Source organism: Trichosurus vulpecula, chromosome 1, assembly GCF_011100635.1.
Source record: "Trichosurus vulpecula isolate mTriVul1 chromosome 1, mTriVul1.pri, whole genome shotgun sequence".
NCBI lineage: Eukaryota > Metazoa > Chordata > Mammalia > Diprotodontia > Phalangeridae > Trichosurus > Trichosurus vulpecula.
The window spans coordinates 190,749,212-190,772,442 of record NC_050573.1 but is presented as its reverse complement, the minus strand read 5'-3'; the positions used below and the strand labels follow the sequence as shown (position 1 = coordinate 190,772,442).

The 23,231-nt window shown below is 38.6% G+C and overlaps 1 long non-coding RNA gene across 1 annotated transcript in view; it reads left to right on the top strand.

Annotated features, from left to right (window-relative positions):
• The window catches only part of LOC118843880, a 63,047-nt gene that overhangs the window by 4,653 nt on the left and 35,163 nt on the right, over positions 1 to 23,231 (top strand). The window contains exon 2 of the long non-coding RNA XR_005009942.1: positions 4,567 to 4,745. This is a non-coding gene — a long non-coding RNA (uncharacterized LOC118843880). The remainder of the gene's footprint in view (positions 1 to 4,566; positions 4,746 to 23,231) is intronic.

Genomic DNA, 23,231 nt, shown 5'->3' with positions numbered 1-23,231 from the left:
AGTTTCTTTTCCTGCCTTTTGTTTTTCTTCAGTATCATTTCCAATTCCTCTGGTAGCATGGCCAGAACTAAATTCCAAATATAATAACTATACTGCACATATTAGTAAACAGATTTTGCTATAGAAATCTTTACAAACTTTTTCTATTTCTTGTCATTCTTAAGTTTACTCATAATTTTCATACAAGACTCATGGTCTTTCATACTATCTCCAATCACCATCCTCAAAGGCTTTGCTGTTCTTATTTATGACCCCTCTAACAACCTGGCCACACAGTCACTCAAAATCTAACTTTAACGATGTCCTTCTCTACCCTACTACAACTACAAACATTGTGGGACATCCAAGATATAAGCTTTGAAATGTAATTCTCTGACAAAAAATTTCCCATCTTTCTACTCTTCTTCTAATTTAATACAAAACGAGCCTACTCTTTGCCATTATCATGATCTCTGGTCCTTGGATCCAACCTTTTCCTCCTAATCAATACATCACAGTGTGGTTTCACCAGGCCCAGAGTAGGTCTATCATTCTAATGTCTCAGCAGCTGTTACTCTAATGTCCCTAGCTCTTTGGTCCTCCACTACTCCATTCCTTTTAATACTTATCCTTGAGCAAATCCCCACCATCTTATTTATCTATACTTGCTCATAGGGCTACAGATTTAGACTTTGAGTGGACCTTAAAGGTCATCTAGAAATATTTTCTCTTTCACAGATGAAGAAGTTACTGGGCTTTTCTTATAATTATCATCTGAGGTGCTATATTCAGCATAGCCTGCAGTTAATCTATCCTTCATCTACTGCAGAGAAGAAGATTGTCTGTCATCAGTAAACCCCTCCCCTACAAAAGAAGACAAAATCTCTGTGGCATTTGTGCAGATAAAGATCACTTATGATCTTTTAACTCTTCTCTCCTTTACTGTTTCCCTTGAGGAAGCTACGTGGCACAGCGGATAGAGCTCCCAGCCTGAGTTCAAATTCAGCCTCAGACACTTGCTAGCTGTGTGACCCTGGGCAAGTCACTTAACCCTGTTTATCTCAGTTTCTTCATCTGTAAAATGAGTTGGAGAAGAAAATGGCAAACCACTCCAGTATCTTTGCCAAGAAAACCCCAAAAGTGGTCATGAAGAGTTGGACACAATTGAAAAATGATTGAACAACAATAACTTTTCCTTAATTCATATATAATTTGTGCCATTAGCTGTCTTTTCATGTATCTTATCCTCTTTTTCTACTATGCACAATGTGGGAGCAGATATAATGTTGTAGGTAAAGTTTATATTCTAAAAACTCAGCATACTACTCTGTACATAGCACATATTTTATAAATGTTTTTGGAATGAATGTTGCATCTATGACAAATGATTCTGCTGTTATATGAAGGATTTTGGTCTCTATACTCTTAAATCATACACTAAATTCACTTAATTCTTCAGAAAAACATAATACAAATTTTAACTGAAACCTGGATGAACCTCCAATTTCATTTGATCTAAGAGATTATAGGATAGGAACCTTTAGGATCAAATAAAACTCTTCTGTTTGGCACTGAAAGCTGTATACAACCTGGCCTCAAACTCTCTTTTGAGTATAATTCTTCATCACTCCCGTGCATTTATGAAACGGATCTTATTATTATTCCTTACATAGAGCATTCCATCTCCAGTCACCATTCCTTTGGACATTATTCTTAATCCATCATTCTTAGAATGACTCCATCCTTACCTCCATCTCGAAACATCCCTAGTTTCTTCCAAGGCTAAGATCAGCTCAAATGCCAATGCCTACAAAGAGCTTGTTTTTTCTGATTACCCTGAATACCAGGATCTTCTCAAAGCCCAAATTACTTTGTATGTATTTTCTATGAATTTTGTATACATGCTCATGTATGTACATGTTGTCTCGCCAATAGAATGTAAGCTCCTTGAGGACAGTGGCTTTCATTTCTGTCTCTAGAGCCTAGTACAGTACCTGGTACATATAATTAAATGCTTCTGGGTTGGAATAAAAAATCAAAATAAATGTAGAAATATATGCATCTGATGCCTCCAGCCAAAAGACACTGGTCAAAGCCATGAGGTGCTACAGTGTGGTCTTGCTTCCATGGGACTATATTGTACAATGCAAGAAAAACTACAACAACATGAAAAAGACATGAAACATGAGAAGACATGAAAAAGACCTCCATGACATTCCCAAATAATGAAGAGTTGTTTAGTTTATTGCTCTGTACGAAGAAAAATGGTAAGTAGATTTTACAGAGTGATGAGTAACAGAAGAAATCATGAGATGTACATGTTAGCAAGTTAAAACCATGGGGATATAAACAATTCTGTTTCTGAAAACACCACTCAGAATAACTAGAAATGGTTACTCTATCCGTTGACAATGTTATTTTTTCTACAGTATAATAAATTGAAACAGTTACTTTTTTCCTATAGTATCATATAACTGCAATGGCACCTGTGTGTAATGACAAAAATTAACTTTCAGGTTGTTAGTCCCAAAGCACTTTCATCTAAAATTCTCAAATTCAGTCTACTTACAACCAATAAATTTTTTTTAAATAAAATTCTGTTTTCCTCATTTGGCTCAGAAAATTCATTTCAGAAAACATTACTCTTTTACTCTATTGCTTTTATTCCAATTCTTAGATAATTTTATCATCCTTTAAGGGGAAAAAACGTGGTCCCATCTGTATCTTGACAAATCCTCCAAAATTCACATTAGTTACTGTGATTTATTGGTTTGGTGTTTCTGTAACAGTCTATTCCCCAAATTTCTTCCTCAGAAAGCATTTGACAGGTATACAGTGAAAGTTACTCGGTAAAAGCAATGTGATTCTCACAAGCCCCTCACCACCAGACCCCCTGGCACTCCTGCTGGAAGAGAGCTTTGTTGAAATTCAGCAGTTCAGATTTCAATCTGATAACAAGGTTATCTAGAGAATGTCCCTCTGGGGACTACTTTTCCAATTCCCAACCATTTTGGTAGACCAGGCCCAAAGAAGGTTAGCTAGTTACTAATCCCCCAGGGTTCCGGTGGAAACCTATCCCCGAGGGGATGGGGCTATATCAACCCCCCTTGCTTGCATCACTTATCAATCCACCAGTAAACACAAATAAATGAATGAATGATAAAGCACTCATTAAGTACTTGCAATTTGGCTGACCAAATATTGCCACCCTCAAGGAGTTTATATTCTAACAGAGAAAGATAAAGCATAAAAAGAGCCAGAAGGTAGGGATGGGGCAGTAGAGGGGTACTGTTTAAGAAAGGCTGGAAAGTGATGTGGAGGCCTGGTTACAGACAAGGTAAAGGTGTTATCAGTCCTGTGTCCCTAGGAACAAATAAAAAGTTTTTGTGGAAAAGGGATAAAGAGATTAAGGAGAATGGTTGGAGTATAAGCAGAATGGTGTGGAAATGTCTAGGGAGTAAAATGCAGGCAATACACATTTTAGTAAAGGGTGTTTACTTAGGTGGTATAGAAAAAAAGGATTCCTACAAAGGTCTGAGGCAAACTCTCCCACAAGCATATACAGATCCATGGGATACTGGGCTCTAACTGTGGAGATCAAGTATGAGCAAAGGGTAAACACAACTCTTAGTTACTAGAAGAGTTTTCCTGAATCTGTAGCTAGGGCTTGTGCTTTTAAAGGTTCCTTCCTCCTTCAAGTGGCTCTTTCTATAGCCATCTGTGTCCGGTTTTCTCCGTGTTTGTTCTCAGTGTGCCTCTAATGATCCAGTCCCTCTAATGGTATGATGACGGAAGAAAGGAGCTTAATTCTCTCTTGGGATCCACTCTGCTTGCCCTTTCTCTTCTCCTTGAAGTTTTCTGGCATAAACACAGGGTTCTAGACCTCGTGTGGCCTTGAGGCCATAGTTCCCCACCCCGGTCTAGAGTTCTCTATCACATGACTGCTGTGATGCTTGACTGCTGATTTAGAACTGGTTACACATAGTGACAGAGGTATGTCAGTCAACTAGCATGTCTTAAACACCTTCTAGGTTCCAGGAACTGCTAAGCTCTGAGGGTACAAAGAAAGGCGGGAAAGGGAAAAACAAAAACAAAACAGTTCCTGCTCTCAAGGAGCTCATACACTAATTGGGAGAGACAAGATGCAAATAACTACATACAAACAAGATATACAAGATATGTACAAACAGGATAAATTGAGAGCAGTCTCAGAGGGAAGACCAAGATTCAGGAGAACTGGAAAAGACTTCTTGGAGAAGGTAAATCTTTTGCTGAGACCTGAAGGAAGCTAGGAAAGCTAGGAGACAGAGATGAGGGAGAAATTTCAGGTATGGAGGACAACCAGTGGAAACTCCCAGAGGTGAGATGGAGTGTCATGTCTCAGAAGTAGCTAGGGGGTCAGTGTCACTGGATTGAAGAGTAGGTGGAGGAGAGTATGGTATAAAAAGACCAGAAAGGTAGTAAGAGGCCAGGTTAGGAAGGGTTTGATAAGCCAAACAACAAACAAGATATTTACTGTGTGAGATAATCTCTTATTCATTCACTTCATCTCCATCTGGCTGTTCTCTGATTTTCTTATGCCCCCAGGAACCTCATCATCCTGAACTTCATCTACCCCCGGAACTCACATCTCCTCAGGAGACCATCCTCTTTTTGACTGGGTAGGGTGGAAGGTAGATTTCTCTATTTAAGAACAGCACCCAGTGAAGCCATCTCTTCACTTCCCACCCAGCTGCATCAAGTGTGGTCATCAGTTACCTTACCAGGTACCCTCTCCTCTATCACATGTTGTGCATGGTGTGTTCAGGGGAACTAGCATCTCTGGTATGAGGGTTTGCCAAGCCTTTTTCAGGGCTGCTCATCCAGCTTTGGTGTCCACCTGATTCCCTCAATTCTGTGGCTCCAAGAAGCTGTAGCTTAGCCAGGTTAACCAAGGGGTTTCAAAACTGTCAATGAGTTAAGGGAAGATGTCTACTCTGAGCATGTGAAGACTTCCTGGGCAGGATGGGCAGATGAGAACAATTTGTTCCAATGGCCCTGAAGGTGGCTGAAGCGGGTGCTGTGGAGTGCTTAGAGTTTGGTTACACATTGAAGACGCCAAGGTCATACATGACATCCCAGGCAATAGGCAGTTTGTCTTTGCTTTTGTCCTGTCACTGGACTTTGAAGACTGGCAGAGAGAATAAGGGTGATGACTTTGTGCAACTGCCTCATTTAAATCCAATTCATGTGCAAGTCAAGACATCACCCATAATGTCATTGGTCCTCTTTGAAAATAAAACAAAGCATCTTTTAAGGACTATCTCTACCCTGATCACACTCCCGTCCCTCCTCCACATTAGATTGTGAGCTCCTTCAGGGAAGGGGCATTTTTTTGCTTTTCATTATAACTTCAGCACTTGACAGCTAGCACACAGTAGTTGCTTAATAAATGTTTATTGACTACGTAGAACAATCCTGGCACATAGCAGGCCCTTAAATGTTTATTGACTTAATGACTCCTACCAAATTAAAGATTTATATGTATTTAGTTTACACATCTGATTACTTCAATCCACTCACACAATTCTGTGATTATATTAATTTCTTAAGCAAGAAAAATTTTAAAAGGGGTGGGGGAGGGAATAAGATAGATATAAGAAAGCATAAATATTATACATATTAGAATAATTTCTTGTGCTAAACTTTAATTGAAAAACACTAAAAATGGGAAAACATTATTTACATTCTGGTAGTTAATATAACTCCAGAATATAAATGGATTTCTCATATTAACTCTTAAATTACTGCCAGATTAACAGAGCTATCAGAACTTTGGGGGACAGTTAGGAAAGCTTACTTCTATTTTTTCTAATTATTAAAGAACAAATAGAATGAATGTGGTTGAAAAAAGCTGCGAAGGAAAGCAATGGCAAACATATATATCCTGAATAACTTAGTCCTTCACCTGAATGACCCCATTCACATCTCGAACTTGTCTTCTTTCAATGCAGCAATATTGAGATAATCAAAAACACACATTTATTGAGCATTCACTATACTGAAGGCATTATATTCTCAAGGGTCTTATAAAATAGTTGGGGAAACAGGATATATGCATAAAAAACAAAAATAGAGAATCATAGAATGTTAGAGATGGAAGGGACCATAGAAATCTTGAGTTCAAAACCCTATGCCTGATGCTTACTACCTGAGTGACACCAGGAAAATCATTTAATTTCACTGGGCCTCAACATCCCCATCTTTAAAATAAGAGGATTACACCAGAAAATCTCTAAGGTCTCTGAGCTGTAGCTCTAAAGTGGTAACTCTATTTTCTTGTCCAACTCGTTATTTCATAAATCGAGAGGCTGAGATGAAGATGGGGAGGATGACTTGCCCATTGTCAAAGAGTATGAAAAATTGAGATTTGAATTCATGTCCTCTGATTCTAAAGCCAGTATCTCTCCACTATACCACATCAATTCAAGGTAGCCTATGTAAAATGTCAAACTTAACTTGTGAGTGGTAGGGACCCTAAGGACCAAAGTAATCACATTCATTTCTCTCTCTTCTTGACCAAGAAAAGATGTATGATAAATTGACATTGGAGGATACTGACCAAGTACTTTAGGTGTCTATAGGCTCACAGAATAAAAGAAATGTACCTGAAAGTCAGGGGTCAAGTGAAAAGTAGCAGTACATGGTTCCATTGATACACAAAGGAGCAAATAAATGAGTTTCTTTACATAAGTTCACACAGATCAGTAAATCAATCAACCAACATTTTTTTAGGCACCCACTATGTGCCAGGCCCTGTGAAGCACTGGATATATGCAATCACAGGGGGAGAGGAAACATAGGGCTTTTAAGATCTTACAGATCCTACTGATACAATGGGATCAAATCATAGAATGCTATATGGTAGAAATTTGCTTTAAATATGATTGGAAAATGCAGAAGAGAAAATTTGCATGTTGTGAGAGAAAGTTTCTGGATGACTTTTACATTAAGGTATAAAGGTAAGACCCCAAGACTCTCATCACTCCTGTCATCCTAGTATATACATATACATACATACTTATATACATATAAATTCACACCCATATACATGTACACAAACATGCACATACATCCACTACATAATACACATGTACAGGGCACATCACACACATACATATAACATATGCATGCACATATGAAACAGAAATACACATATATGCACGTGCATGTATGCATACTTAAACATGCGCACACATGTAAATATAGAACATACATATATATATACACCTATACACTCATGCATACATATACATGTGTGTGCATCTGTGTGAATGTATGTATGAAATCTGTTTTGGCACAACCCAAAACATAACATCTCATACTCCTATGGAGGCACTGTGATGCAGCCCAAAGATTTCTGAATTTGGAGTATAGCTGATGAGTTCAAAGCTTGGCTCTCCCATTTACTACCTGCCTAACCTTGAGCAAATCACTTAATCAATCAACAAGCAGTTTTTAATTGCTTCCTCTGTGTTAGGCACTGTATTAAGCCTTAGGGATACAAAGGGAAAAAAAAAAATTAATAGTCCCTATCTTCAAGGAGCTCACTTAACCTCTTGGAAAAGAGTCTAGTAAAGAAACAGAAAAGAAAAGGAAAAAAGTATGCCTTCAAGGAGCTTACTTAACCATTGCTACCTTAGCCATAAAATAAGTTGGATTGGATTACTTCTAAGGTCCCTTCCTGCTTTAACTTTATGATTCTATTACATCTGTGTTCTTTGCCACATTTCCATATTCTCCTTTTCTTCTCTTTCTTCTTTTTTCTTCTCATTTTTAAATAGCCAAAGTAAATTTTTTAAAAATCTGCAACAGATATGTGATAAACGTCAAGCTTATGTTGCTGCTGACAGAACAGATCAGATATTGGGCCAACCACAGAAACAATCTGTTCATTCAGCATTGTGATTTGATTATATGGAATCCATTCAAAAGCATTCTTAGAAAAAGTTCACCTTCCCCTCTTAGCATCTCAATAAGTATGCTACAGATCATGAATCATGATAGTAATTATAACAGCTTGGCCATATGCCTTCTGGAAGACAAAGTGGCACACCCTTGTGCTGAAAGGATATTCATCATCATCATCATCATCATCATCATCTCTTGAGCCCCTTTCACAGTTGAGCAGCACATCGTGTCATTGCTGTTTATTACCATATCAGGGGGGAAATGATACTGCAATTAACAATATCAACCTACAAATGCTCTGTGACATGTGGTCTAAATAAATATTTACGCATAGCTCTATGGGGATATATCATATCATAAATCTACCAACATATAATAAATACATGAATAACCTTGTAGTTTCCTCTTAAAACCTAACTGAATTATAAAGCCTATCTCAATGACTTCTCATTGCCATGCTATGTGCATGCTGCTGGACTAAAGCACTAAATTCAATAGCATCCTTTTAACCTTGAGATTGGAATGCTGGGTAAGTGTCACAGTATTGATTGCCATGAAGGTTAAGATGATTATATTGGGGTTAAAGATGAGGAGCCGCTTCTAACCTTTAAATGTGAAAATACTTAAAATGTGTGGAAATGTAGCACAATATGCACACTCATCTACATTATTTCTAATTATTAATTTAAATAGAAATTTCTAATAAAATAATAGTTACAAGGCGCTAAAGTCCAAATGACTATTCCTACTTCTGTGTTACGAGATCCAAATTTCTCAATATGAAAGTTCTATTCGAAATAGCTCTATTCTTAACTTCATATGTGATGGATTTATATTTCTAAAACCTACTTACTTACAGTGTAAGAGTTTCATTGATGACAAACTGACCAAAAACAAGCCATAATTCTACCCAGAATAATATTTCTTCTTTGGTTTTATTGAGCTAAAATGCCTAGCTAGCCATGTTTCCAAATCAAAATGCATTTTTCCAGTTGGAAACTTGGCTTTCCTAAGGTCTATCACTTCATCTTCTTTTTTATTGAATGTTCTCAAACATTGCACATTTCATTGAGAGGTTTCAAGACAAAAATGCCATCAACATCATGTGACCCAGTGAGGTCCTGCTATGTTTTCCAATAAAGAATCTAAGTCCTAAGATTTGGCTCTTTCAATTCCCAATCCATAATGTATTATAATCATTAACAGACATTCAGTGTCTTAGAGGAAGGCCAATATTGAAAACAAATAAATGAACAAAAAACTCTCTTGACTAGATATTGGATAAACAGACCATGAGCCACATTTCAATTTTTCCCTTTCAAGGACTATTTAATTTGCTTGGTATTATACCTAAATGGTAAGGGGAAGAACACTACTGTTTACTTCCCAGGTATGCATTATATCTGCAAAGCCTGAAGTTATATCTCATCAAATGTTAACTCTTGCTGTGATCTTAGAATGCTTGGTGAAGGCCTAAGTTTGTACCTACTCAAATAGGCAGACAAGAGAAGTAAGTCCACAACCATCTTTTCCATCCACAATAAACACAGGATGGGTCTAACCCCCGAATTCGAAATTCCATTTACTTGAAGGGGGTCAGCTAGTTGGTGCAGTGGATAGAGTGCCAACCCTGAGGTTAGGAAGACCTGAGTGCAAATCCAGCCTCAGACACTTACTAGCTCTATGAAAATGGGCAAGTCACTTAACCCCTGTTTGCCTCAGTTTCCTCATCTGTAAAGAGAGCTGGAGAAGGAAATGGCAAACCACTCCAGTATCTTGCCAAGAAAATCCCAAATGGGGTCACTGAGAGTCAGACATGACCAAAAAGACTCAACAACAATATCAACAAATTTCCTTGAAGGGAACCCAAAGGACTTGTACAATTTCACATGCAAAAGAGGTACGCAGGAATAGATGTTTGAATCACCATGAGAACAAGAACTTGTTTTGACTTTCTCTAGAAGGGGCTAAGATTCAAAATCACCAGAAACAAAAGACATTTTGACCTTGTATCACAAGGGATACAAACTAGTTGCAACTGGCTGAAGGGCTAACACCCCATCAATGGCTTCTCACCTCCACTGTTCCCTGAATTATTTACTATGTAATCACTGTCTATGCCTCTAGAACCTGAACACCTTGGGGATTTGTTTTCCAGTTGCAAAGAGAGACACTAGGATATAATGGCTATACTGCCAGCTTTGGAGTTAGATCCAAGTTTAAGTTCTGTCTCTGATATACTATTATTAGTATAATAGCCACGGATAAGTTGCTTAACCAGATTTGAATTAACAGGCAGAGTTTCTATACCAAGTATTCAATAGCCTGATAAAATCACACATCAGGACCAAAAAATGCACCCACCCCCCATGCACACACACACATACTCTGGTAGCATGGGAGCCACCAATTTTCCATTCGGTAGATGCTCTTTTACAGAGTAGTAAATAATTCAGGCCTCAGCGTTTCCCATCTTCTTTGGCTCCAGATGCCCCGCAAAAACTATGGCTGCTTCATCAGACTTAGTCTGATCTTGGTGAATCCATTTCCTTCAGACATGCCAAACAAAATACTCAATGGCCCACACACTCTGTGGATGCTCTGTCCAGGTCACTGACACCATCCAACTAAAATTCAAAAGGTCAAAATGAGAAAATTAATAACTTGATTTTCTAATCACTAGACATCCTGCCTCTGTGCTTGGCATTCCTCTCCCATTCCACCTCAATTTGCACCTTCCTTTTATGTGTTGTCTTCCCCCATTAGATTGTAAACTACTTGAAGTTGCTGTTTTTCTTTTTTGGTATTATATTTCTTACTTATGCCTGGCACATCGTAAGACCTTAATAAATGTTTATTGACTCTGGAACAGCGGTGCCAAAGAGACATGGAGTCTCTAAATCATACATAAGGAAGCCTGTGGACTGTATATTGACTTAGAAAACCACACATATATATGTATATATAAATATATTAATACATCAATTATCAATTAATATATCAAAGATTTGAAGATCTTCCCCACCTATTAATAGGCCCATGTGACCTGCTTATGTCACAGGAAGCCTAAGTCACATGTGGTAAGAGGAGCTTGCTAACAGGAAAAAGAAAGTGTGTAACAAAATGCAGAGAGACCAGTTAGAACGGAGGGAGAGAGCAGATGTGCTAGCTGTGCTGTGACTGATTGTTGGTCACAAGGCCCCATCTGGGAGGCAGAAGGCTGATGAGATGGCTAGGCTCTATACTGTGATATTGTGTTTTAAGTTCCTCACTGTTATGATAAAGTGGACTTACTGGTTTTGAGAGCTGGTTGCTACTTGGATGGGTTGGACTTATTGGTTATGGGATTTGGTCTTCTGGTGTCTGAGTAAATGTTTTACTTCTACCTTCTATATGGAGAGTCCCTCATATTGTCTGTGATACAGAACCACAAAGGCATATTGACAATTATCATCTATATTGTGCTTATTGCCTTGCTAATACAATCAATAGATTAAAATCATACAGGAACTGCATTTTAATCTAATCTGGTCAACACTTGGGAGTACTGTGGGCTGCATGCAGCCTGCCATGTGTTTAACACCTCTGCTCTGGAAAGCAACTTAGTGTTCCTTCTGAGCCTACCTGTAGCTTAATGGAGTCCCATAATTCTTTCAGGGGTTTAAAACATTTAAAGCCTTTTAGGGTTATGCTGGTGTGGGGGTTTGGAGAGGGGTAGGCAAAACTGTATAATTCCCCATAATGTCATAGTCTCAGCTGACCTCTTTCCTCTACTAAACTCTTCTTTAGCTCAGAGTATGTCTTCCTACTCAGCTCAACCCTCTGTGGTCTAGCTCCCAATCTCATCATTCAAATAAATGTGTTTTCCCCAAAGTTACCAATGATCTTTTTACTGCCAAATTTGATAGCATTTTTTAAGTCTTCATCCTTCTTGACCTCTCTGTAGCATTTAAAACTTCAAGGATGCAACTATGTGCCAGAGTTCATAGAGCAATGGACTTAGAAACAGGAAGATTTGAGTTCAAATTCTGCCTCAGTCACTTACTACCAGTGTTTTCCTGGACAAGTCATTTAACCTTTCTCAGCCTCAGTTTCCTTATCTGTAAAATGAGGATAATAATAGTACCTACCCAGGGTTGTTGTTAGGATAAAATAAGATAATATTTATAGTGTTTATAAAGCACTTTGTAAACTTTAAAGCACTATATAAATGCTAGCTATTATTATTATTACACCACCCTTTCTTCCAGAATTCTCCTTCCTCTCTGGGGTTTTGTGATACTCTGCTATATAGTGATTATCCTATATCTCTGACTAAACATTTTCAGAATCCTTTGCTGGATCACCATTCATACTGTGGTTCCTAATTATGGGTGAATCCCTAGGCTTTCTCTTGGGTCCTCTTCATATCTCTTTTCCATTTCCTCCCCTCTCTTGTCCTCTTGCAGCCTCCTCTTTCCCGTATCTGTCCTTCTCCTCTTCTTCTCCTTCTCCTCTCTCTCTCTCTCTCCCCCCCCCTTCCCTTCTTCCCTCCCTCTCTCCTTCCCTCTCATCACTTCAAACTTCAATCATCACCTCTCTGCAAATGACTCCAAGATCTATCTATCTAGGCCTCTTTTTCTCTCCGGAGATATAGTCCTACAACACTATTTCTCTATTGAGCATTTCTAAGTGGATATTGTATAGGCATCTCAAACTCAGTATATTCACAATAGAAATCACTGTTTTTTACCCCCCAAACTACCCTTCTTTTGAGCTTCCTCGTTTCTGATGTGATTCTTGTAAGCTGTCAGCAAACTCAAAGTCATCGCAACTTTCCATTCCTTCTCACCACACAGATCCAATCATTTATCAAATCTTGTTATTTCTGCCAATGCAATATCCCTTGTATCCTTTTCTCTCCACTCACAAAACCACCACCCTAACTCAGGAACATAGTCCTTCTTTCCTGGTTACTGAAATAGCTCCCTAATTGGTGTCCCTGCCTCCCACATATCCCCTCTCTAATCCATCCTCCATTCAGTTACTAAAGTGATATTCCTAAAACACATATCTGACCATGTCACTCTCCTGTTCCAGTGATTCTCTAATTAGTTCTCGGATGAAATACAAACTCTTCTGCTTGGCATTCAACTGCCTTCACGACCCAACTCTAATTCACTATTTTGGCCTTATGATACCCTCCTCCCCTTCTCTCACAATCCAATCAACTTGACCTTGCCGTTCCTTACACATAATCTTCCATCTCTTCTTTTCTTAATTTTGTCCAAACTGTACCCTATCCTTGCAATCTACTCCTTCCTCATCTCTATCTCTTAGAATCGTTAGTTTCCTTCAAATCTTAATTGAAGTATCATATTCAACATGAGGCCTCTCTTGATTCTCCCTCCAAGATTATCTTGAATTTAATATATATAATACACACACACACAAGAAAATTGAATAAAGGGAGACAGAATAGGATGGAGGAAAATATAGTTAGTCTTTCACAACATGACTATTATGGAAATGTTTTGCATAACTACACATGCATAACCTATATTGAATTGCTTGCCTTCTCAATGAGGGTGGGTGGGGAGAGAAGAAAAGAGAGAATCTGGAACTCAAAGTTTTCTAAAAAAATGTTAAATAAATTTACATGCAACTGGGAAATAAGATATACAGGCAATGGGATATAGAAATTTATCTTGCCCTACAAGAAAGTAAGGGGGAGGTGATAAGGGTGGGGTGGTGACAGAAGGGATGGCAGACTGGGGGGAGGGGTAATCAAAATGCATGCCAACTTGGAGTGGGGGTAGGGGAGAGAGGGAGAAAATTTGGAACTCAAAATCTTGTGGAAATGAATGTTGAAAACTAAAAACAAATAAATTAATTAAAAACAAAGAAAAGACAAGTGAAAAAAGTGGCCCTAAATTCCTTATAATACAAGGTAGAATGTGATTATGTTCTATAGGAAAGGTTTAAAGAAAATGCTATAAGTGCAATGAGATAGAGAGAGAAGGACATATTAAATTCTTATTCTTAACTCTTACGTTTCGATAACTATTCCAGCATGAACCATCAACTCAGAGAGATATTTAATGCAGAAAGACAGGTGATCAACAGCAACAGAAAAGTTAACATCAGAGAACTAGCTAGACCTGTAGGCCACCCAATTTTCACTGATCTTAAATGGCTGAAGATAGAAAAAAATGTGTGTGATTCCCCTTCATTCTTTACATGAAAAAATTTTAATGGGATATCTGTTATTTCTCCATATTATTAAGCATCCAAAACATCCAATAAATAGTATAGAGAAATCAAAAGATTCAGACTTATGCCTTCATATTTGGATGGATTTGGGATTCCATTATGTGCATGCACTTCCTAGACCTTCCTTCAAAGAGAACAGAACCTCTCTAAGCCTTCTCATCTATTATAATTCTTGTCCACATCTTTCCATAAGACACACGTAGACAAGTAGACAACAAAGTTGACTGTGATAAAGTCAAAGAAGTGGTCTAGATCAGAAGCATCAAACATATGCCTCACAGGCTATATTGTTACCTGAAACACTTGGGTTCTGCCCAAACCAGATTAAATTATAATTGGGAAATATTTAACAAAATAAGTAAAATACAATAGAACATCGATAATGCTACCATGAGGCTTTCTAAGTCAACATATGCCCCCCCACACCCAAATCCTTATGTAAAATTTAGTGGCCTTATTCCTATGAGGGTTTGACATCACTGGTCTAAATGGAGGACTATTAGGAATATGAGCAAAGAAGGATCACTTTCACCTGGGAGTGATCAGGCTAGATGTATTTTAATATATCAAGTATATCAATGTGGCACTTGGGTTGTGGATCTTATCTCTCTAATTCTTGCCAAATGGTCAGCCTACTTTTTTCCCAGTGTCACATGTTCCTGATGATATTCACTGGAAGTGTGATTTAGAAGACATTATCTTTGACAATGTAAACAAGTTTAAAATAAGTGAATCATAGCAAAGGTGATCTAATAATTTTCAATCATGGTAGTGATCTTCATATAACTGATTTACAGCAGCAGTCAATATCAATCATGAAGACTGAAAATGACTGGATTGGCTATCTTGTGGTTTGGCAGTCAGGCTAGCCCCAAGGCACAATGACATTGTTAATATTATACTACCCATGAGCCTTTAGTGCTAAGTTGGTAAATAAACTAGGTCAATACAGTAAATTAAAAATATAAGATGATTCAAAGAAATAACTTATAGCATGTACTCAGAAGTATAATGGACCAATGTATAATGAAGTATAATGGCCAACACCACTGTGATAAAATTATAATGATAAAACTCAGTAATACATTTGTTCCACTTCATAGAAATGCACAAAAATGTATATAGAATAAACATGAACTATTTAGCAGAGTTAAAATAATTGTAGAAACTGTGAGATATTTCTGATGAGATTTCAAAACTTTCCATATAATGCCCCCCCAACTCATGCTATCTATAAAAATCCTACTTTGAAGGTTCAACTCAAGTCCCATCTCCTTTGTGAAGTGCACCCTTAATGATCCCATCAATGATCATTCCCTTCCCTGAATTCCTAGCACCCATGTATAATCCCACACAGCATGCCATTTAATTCTCCTATTGTATCATGTGTCAAAAGCATGGACTATGGTTTATCTTCTTTGCTTTACTTTCCCAACAATTCCTTGTATATTTTGGGAATGTAGAGCAGGAGCTGAATAAATACCGATTGACTAATATGCCAATTAAAATCAGTAATCTCAGCAACTGAAGAACTTTGACCACCTGGACATCTTAGAGCACTAGGAATCTATAATAGTTTAAGAGTAAAATGATAGGGGCGATATACAATAGCTCTGTTAGATACTGATAGAAGACAAGGATGGCACTTATGTTACAGGCTTTTGGCACTACTGTTCAGGTACACAGAGAACATGACTTGCCATGTATTCAAGTGTGTGTGTGTGTGTGTGTGTGTGTGTGTGTGTGTGTGTGTATACACACACACACATACACATTTAGTAAGACTGAATCCACGACAAAGTAAGTGAATAAATGAGTTTTACTGTACTTCTAATCACTTGCCCAGCATATTAAAAGTGGGTTTGTATACTAATATTAAATCACAAAAATAAATGAATGAATGAATGAATATTCGAAATACAGTACAATAAACTTCATGCTATACAGTCATCTGAGCAGTAACAGTAGGTTTACCAGAGTGAGTAAGATTTACCTGAGGCTTTTTCAAAGACTCTCAAATTTGGAAAAGGCCTCAGACACTATCTAGACCAATCTGTACTGAATATGATTCCTGTCTAAAATGTACCAAATAAGTGGTCAACAAGTCATTTAATTTTTGAAAACTTCAAGGCAGAAAAACCTACCACTTGCTGAGGAAGAACATTCCATTTTAGGATTGCTATGACTTTTAGGAAGCTTTCTTAAAAATACATTAACACTGGGGAATGGCTAAACAGATTATGACATATTAATGGACTGGAATATTATTTTGTCATATGAAATAATGAAAGGGATAGTTTCAGAGAAAGCTGGGAAGGCTGGTATGAACTAAAGCAAAATGAAATTAGCTGTACCAGCAGAACAATTTATCCAATAGCAGCAAGACTGGAAAGACAAACAACCTTGAAAGACTTTAGAACTCTGGTCAGTGCAATGACCAATCATAATTCAGAGGACTATATCACCTCCCAACAGAAAGGAGATGGACTCAAGACACAAAATGAAACATATGTTTGGATATGGTCAATTAAGGAATGTGTTTAATTGGACTATTCATAATTGTTGGAAGAGTTCCCACCCACCCTACCCTGGTTGAGTAGGGAGATGAAAGAGAGAAAAAATTAATGCTTATTAATTTAAAAAATTAAAATATAAAACCACACAGAGACAGAGAAGAAAGGTAGCAAAAGAATCATGACACTTGTATATAGACCTGGATCCTGAAGGGAAGCCCATGTTGATTTGACCTCATCTTTAGGCTGCTGTGTTCCAGATGTGCTCCACACATGTGGTTAAGAGGAAAAATGGCTGATGCAATAACTTGCTGCATATGCATCTTTTTTTCCAAATGCTAGCTTTCATAGAAAATGAGCAAAGTTTTTAAACACTCAGTATTTCTCAAGTCTACTAAAATGACATGTAATCTCATTATTTTTTTTTCAAGTCTGCTATTTCTCTTCAGCAAAGGTTGTCCATTTGATATTTCTGTCACATAAACCTTGGTTTATAAAGCACCTTTCTTCATAAGAGTTGAAAGCATTATCATATCTACTTTAAGATTACTCAGTTGCAGGGACTCCATGAGATAAGGGGAAGGAGTCGTAACTGTCCTTATTTTATAGATGAGACAAAGTGATTAAAAGATGAACACATGATCACAAGGAATGGAGGCTCGAACTCAGAACTTTGGCCTCCTAGTCCAGTATTCTTTTCCCATGTAAGATGGGCTTTTTGGCATGCCCAGAGCGTGCTCAGTGTGTATAACATGGAGCTCGCTCTATCTTCTCTGCCACATGCATGGGGATAACCTCCTTTGATTGTCTATATCTTTAAAACTGAAGAGACATAGTTTTTGCTCTTTTCTGCCACTATTTTGTTCATCGTGTTCTTTTTAGATAATACTATCTGATCGGCCCAGCATGAACACCGCGAACTGTAAGGAAAATCATTCCCCACTCTTCTTCCTTTACTCCCAGCTCCGAGAAACGAGCCTAGGGATGTTTGTTTCTGTTCTGTGTCACTAGTCCTCAGTTTCAGGTACCAGAGCTGATCTCCACATACCAGGAGTTTGAGCCATGGTAATCTTGAAGCCAAGATTTCAGGTGGGGTCATACACCCAGCCAGGCTAGCACGGAACCCTGAGAAGCCAAGGAAGTCGGGACTCAAGTCTCAGGAAAGATGAAAATTTGGAACTGGAACTGTGTTCTATAGGAACTGAACTGAGCTATGAATCTAATACTCACCCCTTCCCCAGAGACTGAAGGGAATAGAATTATGCCTCCCATGTGTTGAGGTTATTAAATTTATATATTTATTAGTATACAATTTGAAGTAAACATTCTTTTGTTTTGTTTTGGTTTTTTGACAAGGCAACTGGGGTTAGGTGATTTGCCCAGGGTCACATAGCTAGTAAGTGTCAATCATCTGAGGCTAGATTTGAACTCAGGCCCTCCTGACTCCAGAGACAGTGCTCTATCCACTGTGCCACCTAGCTGTCCCCCTAAACATTCATTTGTAAATGGTCCTTAGCTACACCTGGAGCCTTGTCTGGGATAAAATTGGACCCTTTGCTTTTGTGGGGATCCATAGAGAGATTCTTTGCCCAGGATTTTTGATTCTTCAAATGGCCTAGACTGCAAGATCCTAGAAACAAATTGATAATTTTTTAGGCTCTAAATATATAGTTACTCTCCCCCTCCACACCCTCTGCTCCACAAGTCAGTTCCATGGCTATAATTCTGTGATCTTTTCCTGAATTTTAAGTACTGATGCTTTAGGTTTTATTGAATTCTGTATAGAATTGGTATACTGGTGTGTTCTATAGAGTGAGTCCTATAAAAGTACATTAAGTTTACTGTGAGAAATTTGGAATCATTAGACTGCTACTTTCTGGTAGAAATGTTCATATCGTTACTTTTGCATTTAAGGATACATAGATTCTTGCCTTCTGTGAAAACAAAATGACCTACAGTTATGTAGGGTAAGAAATTTGCAAGTTGCTCACATTCAGGGAAAGGGAATTAGGTTCATAGCCTAGGTTGGTTCCTACAGATCCAAGTTCAACCCTTCCCCTCCTTCCCCAGGCTCAAGTCCTAGGTAGCCCAGCTTCTCAGGGTTTCCATGACAGGCAGGCTTGGCTGTACCATTCCTCCATTCCCCCTACAGTCCTGGCTCCAATATTGCCATGGCTCAAACTTCTGGTCCTGTGGGAATCACCTCTGGCACCTGAAACAGAGGAGAACAAACACAGTACAGAAACAAACAACCCCAGGCCCATTTCTGAAGTGGGGATAAAGGAAAGGGAGCAGGGGAAGACCAGTTCTTCCCCTGTTACTGATTTAGTTCCTGAAGTCTACACTGGCAGCAGAGTTGCTAACAGGAGTCACTGACAAAAGGGCAGATAAAGACACTGGCTAGGCTACAGGAAGCCAACCACAAGAGGCTTCTCCCACCCACATGGTAGGGGACATAGCATGTTAGACAAACTGAGCATGCTAGAGAAGGCCCGTGCTACACATGTAACTCTGCTGTCTCATTAAATCTTGATCCACTCTAGTTTACCAATTTGCAAATTCAGAAAGGTCATAACCAACCTAGGAGTATTGTCATTATAGATTACTGTTTCTGGGATGGTTTTGATCCAGTATATTGGGGGGGAAAGCAAAAGGTCTCTCAGTTCTAAGTTCAAAGAAAACAATTCTCTCTTTATTCTCTCATAGAAGAAAGGTACTCTAATTTTCTTTAACATATGAAATTGAAAAGGTATTAGAATAAGGCCTAAAAATAAAGAGGAGAAGGAAGAGAAGATGGAACATTTGCAGAGGACCGCCTGACAACTCAACTTTATTCCTTACATTGTTTTCTCACAAATTCCCAGAGCACATCACCAAGTTAAATGCTTCAATTAAAATATTAAATAAAAATAGCAGAGGGAGAAAGGGAATTAGTTGGTTTCAGCAAAAGAGTAAAGAGGTTTTCAGATGAGATTTTGGTGATTAAAGCACCAGCAGATGAAAATAGCTGCGTATTCAAGATTCTGGATTGATGGAATATGTGCCCTTCTGATGATGCTGTGGACTACAAAAACTTCTTTCAGGGGAAAAAACAAAAACCAAATGAATTGACAATACAGAACTGTTCCTCATAAGAAATGATATGATAAGCAGAATTACAAGTAAGAATGGAAGAAAAGGGCTAGGAGGCAGAATTGTATGTAACAAGGCTCTCTAGTAAGTGAGAAAATAAAATATTTAAAAATAAACAGCCACTCCTCAGGGCAGCCTTAAAGTTGTTTTTGTTTTTTTCGCTTGTCCTCTGATTCTTACATTCATGTCACAGAGAAATATAATGTGCCATAAAAGGGGATTCCCTCCACCAGATTACTAAGTTTGCCAAAATGGAAGGCAAAACACAAGAATGGACCCTCTTGCTAAGTCTGCTTTGGTTACATTTCCTATCTCCAAGCAGACAGGAAGTGTTCTCAGACTCACAAAGAGGCAAGCAAAGCCAGAGCTAAAAGTAGATGCCTCTTATACTGAAAGAACGGAAACCATATGGGGGTCAGGTTGCTTTTCTGCTTCTTAAAGGCTTCAGGTGACTTCAAATTAAAAGGAAAATTTTTCAACCAAGTCCCTAGATCCTCTCACTTTCTCTCCCTCCCATCCCTCCCTTTCCATATGCAAGTAGTACAATCCCAGTATTTCCATCCTATTAAGTATACTATTTTCCATGCTTTGTGACTTAGAGGTGAAAATTCCACAAAGAAACAAGTTTACTATTTTGTGTCTCTGCTAGGCATGGTGGAGCATGCCTATAATTCCAGCTACCAGAGAGGCTGAAGCTGAGAGAAGTCCTGAGTAAATCAGGAGGCTAAGCTGATCAAGCTTCTGATTAATATGGGGAATTCCCCAGGAACGGGGGGCCACTGGGTGGCCTCTGGGCTGGCCTGAGCCAGCCAAGGACAGAGAAACATGACAGGTCAAATCTCCTGTGCTGATCAAAGTAGGGCCAGGTCCTTGAGTAACTCTTGCACTTTCTGGCTGGATGAGATAGGAAGACCTAGTCTTATAAATAACAAAATTAAATAATATTTTGTCCCTACCCAAATTTCTTCTGTTAATACAGAGATCATGCTGCCTTAACTATGTTCATATTTACGTTGGGTGGTAACTATCATAACAAAATGATGGCTCAGCCTCCTATACCTTTGTCTTGTTCAGAGTCATTTTGCATCAAGTTGGGAATATTAATTGCTATTTGCCCCCATGTCACCACAAACACATCCAATTCAATAAGATCTATTGCATCTGTAAATAGATTGTGTTTCTAGAAAATGGCATATGACATGCTGGGACAGCATATCGCCTTAAATATTGAGTCTTCACACCACTGCCACCACCGTGAGTCTGCCAACAACACCCAGGCATTTAGCTGGGTCTCAATCCTTTATCTGTTAAACTGGAAGCAATGCTGATCATTCTTAACAATGCTTCTGTAAAGTCTGGACAAGTTAATATGGCCCCTGAAGTGCATGAAGAGTCATTTCAGCATTGCAAGAATGTTGTCCTCTAAGGGCTCACCAGGTGCTACATGTAGCAAAGACAGACATAATTTTTATCCTTAGGGGACTACTGTCCAATAAGTTTGATGAGACAGAGAAGTATTCTCTCTCTCTCCCTCCTTCCATCTCCTCTTCCCCACCCCTTCTCTCTCTCTCTCTCTCTCTCTCTCTCTCTCTCTCTCTCTATCTCTCTCTCTCTCACACACACACACACACACACACACACACACACACACACACACACACACCCTTCCTACTTCTAAGAAGGGAGACCCAGAATGGTATGGTGTTTCATACAACTAACTCTAACATGTTTCACCAAAAATCCACCCCTGAAGGAAATGTAAGTTTTCTTCCAACTATGGACTTTGGGATAGTTTTCCATTTTAATATAAATAAGGTCCTCTCTTCTCAGCATACAGAATACCAAACGCATGTCTGCATAAATGTTGCTCTCTCAAGAAACATTTCAAATATGTGTTATTGAAGAGAGAAGCTAAAGGTCAGAAATGGGAAAGGATAATATGGCACAGGGACCTGATTGCCTCCAACATTCACATTCTTTTCCAGCATTCCTTCTCTCACCCATTATCCCTGTCATGAGCTCTGAACTTCCATCAGGGGAGAAGGGATGCTGCTGAGAGAAGATGAGTTTTGAAGGCAGAAATGGTTAGCGACATCAGGGGACTGTTTACTGTTTACCAGATACTTGAACAGTGACTTAAACACAAAAATGAATGCCAAGAATAATATCGGCAGGAAAGACTAGATGTACTTATCCATTTAAACAACATGGTGATAGAGATCTTCAGGCTTCATTTCACAGGTTGGTCAATTACTTTGGTGTGAAATGAGTGGTTTTTGTTGCAATTCAATTCACTGGACAAGACCTGAATTTTACAAGGGAAGATTGATTTAGAGCTATCAAACTCAACTTTTTTATTTTACAAACAAGGACACTGAGGCCCAAAGAGTTTAGATGATTTGCCCAAAACTACACAGGTATAGTGGAAAAGCTGGGATCTAAACCAAACTTTTCATGGCAACATGCTGGGATGAAGATTGCTTATTCAAATAAGAGCTCTAATTTATTCCTGAAAGCTATCAAATCTGACCAAGAAAATAACATCTTACCATAATGCAGGCTCAAATATCAGATTCCCATTCCTTTCTCCCTCTAGCTCTCCACCCGATCTCCATCTCTACCCCATAATGATGGCATGAAATGTGAGCAGATGTTGATGTATAAGTCCTAGCATAATTTTTCAGCAGTTGAATTTAAATGAATTAAGGATTCTCAGTCCTACAATGTGTTCTGGATCTAATAAATGATTCCAAGAAACTTTTTTTATAATCAAAATTTGTTCATGTGTGAGACAAGTACAATGGAGAAATTCATTGAGTGATTCTGTTCCTGGCCCTGTTCCTGACTTTCTGGATTTCAAAAACCATGCCCTCTCTATTCCTGCCTCATTCTAGAACTTCTTTTCATGCCTGGAGCCTCCTTGCCCTGGAATAACCTACTAACACATTGGCCTGTTCACTCTAAAATATCCTTTCTTAAGGCTCATCCCACTTCTCCCATCGAAGAGTACCTCTAGGAGCTTCTATTTTGTGGAATGGCCCAAGCTGGCCTACTTTCATTCTCCTCCTAGCTCTATTCCTGACTTTCTGAATTTCAAAACCATGCCCCATGATGAGAACAGTACCTTCATTTCTTACTCCCTGCCCACATTCCCAACCACTTTTAGCTGCTTTTTGTGTCTTGTCTTCCCCCATTAGAATGTGAGCTCCTTCAGGGCCTATCTTTTGTTTTGCTTATATTTGTATGTCCAGCAAAAGCTTAGTGCTAGACATATAGCAAGCCCTTAAATTCTACTTTCTTTTTCTTTCCTCTGTCCTTCCTTCTTTCCTTTTCTCCCTTTCCTCCTCTCCCCCTCTTTCCCTCCCTCCATTCCTTCCTCCCTCCCTTCTTCCCATCCTTTCTTCC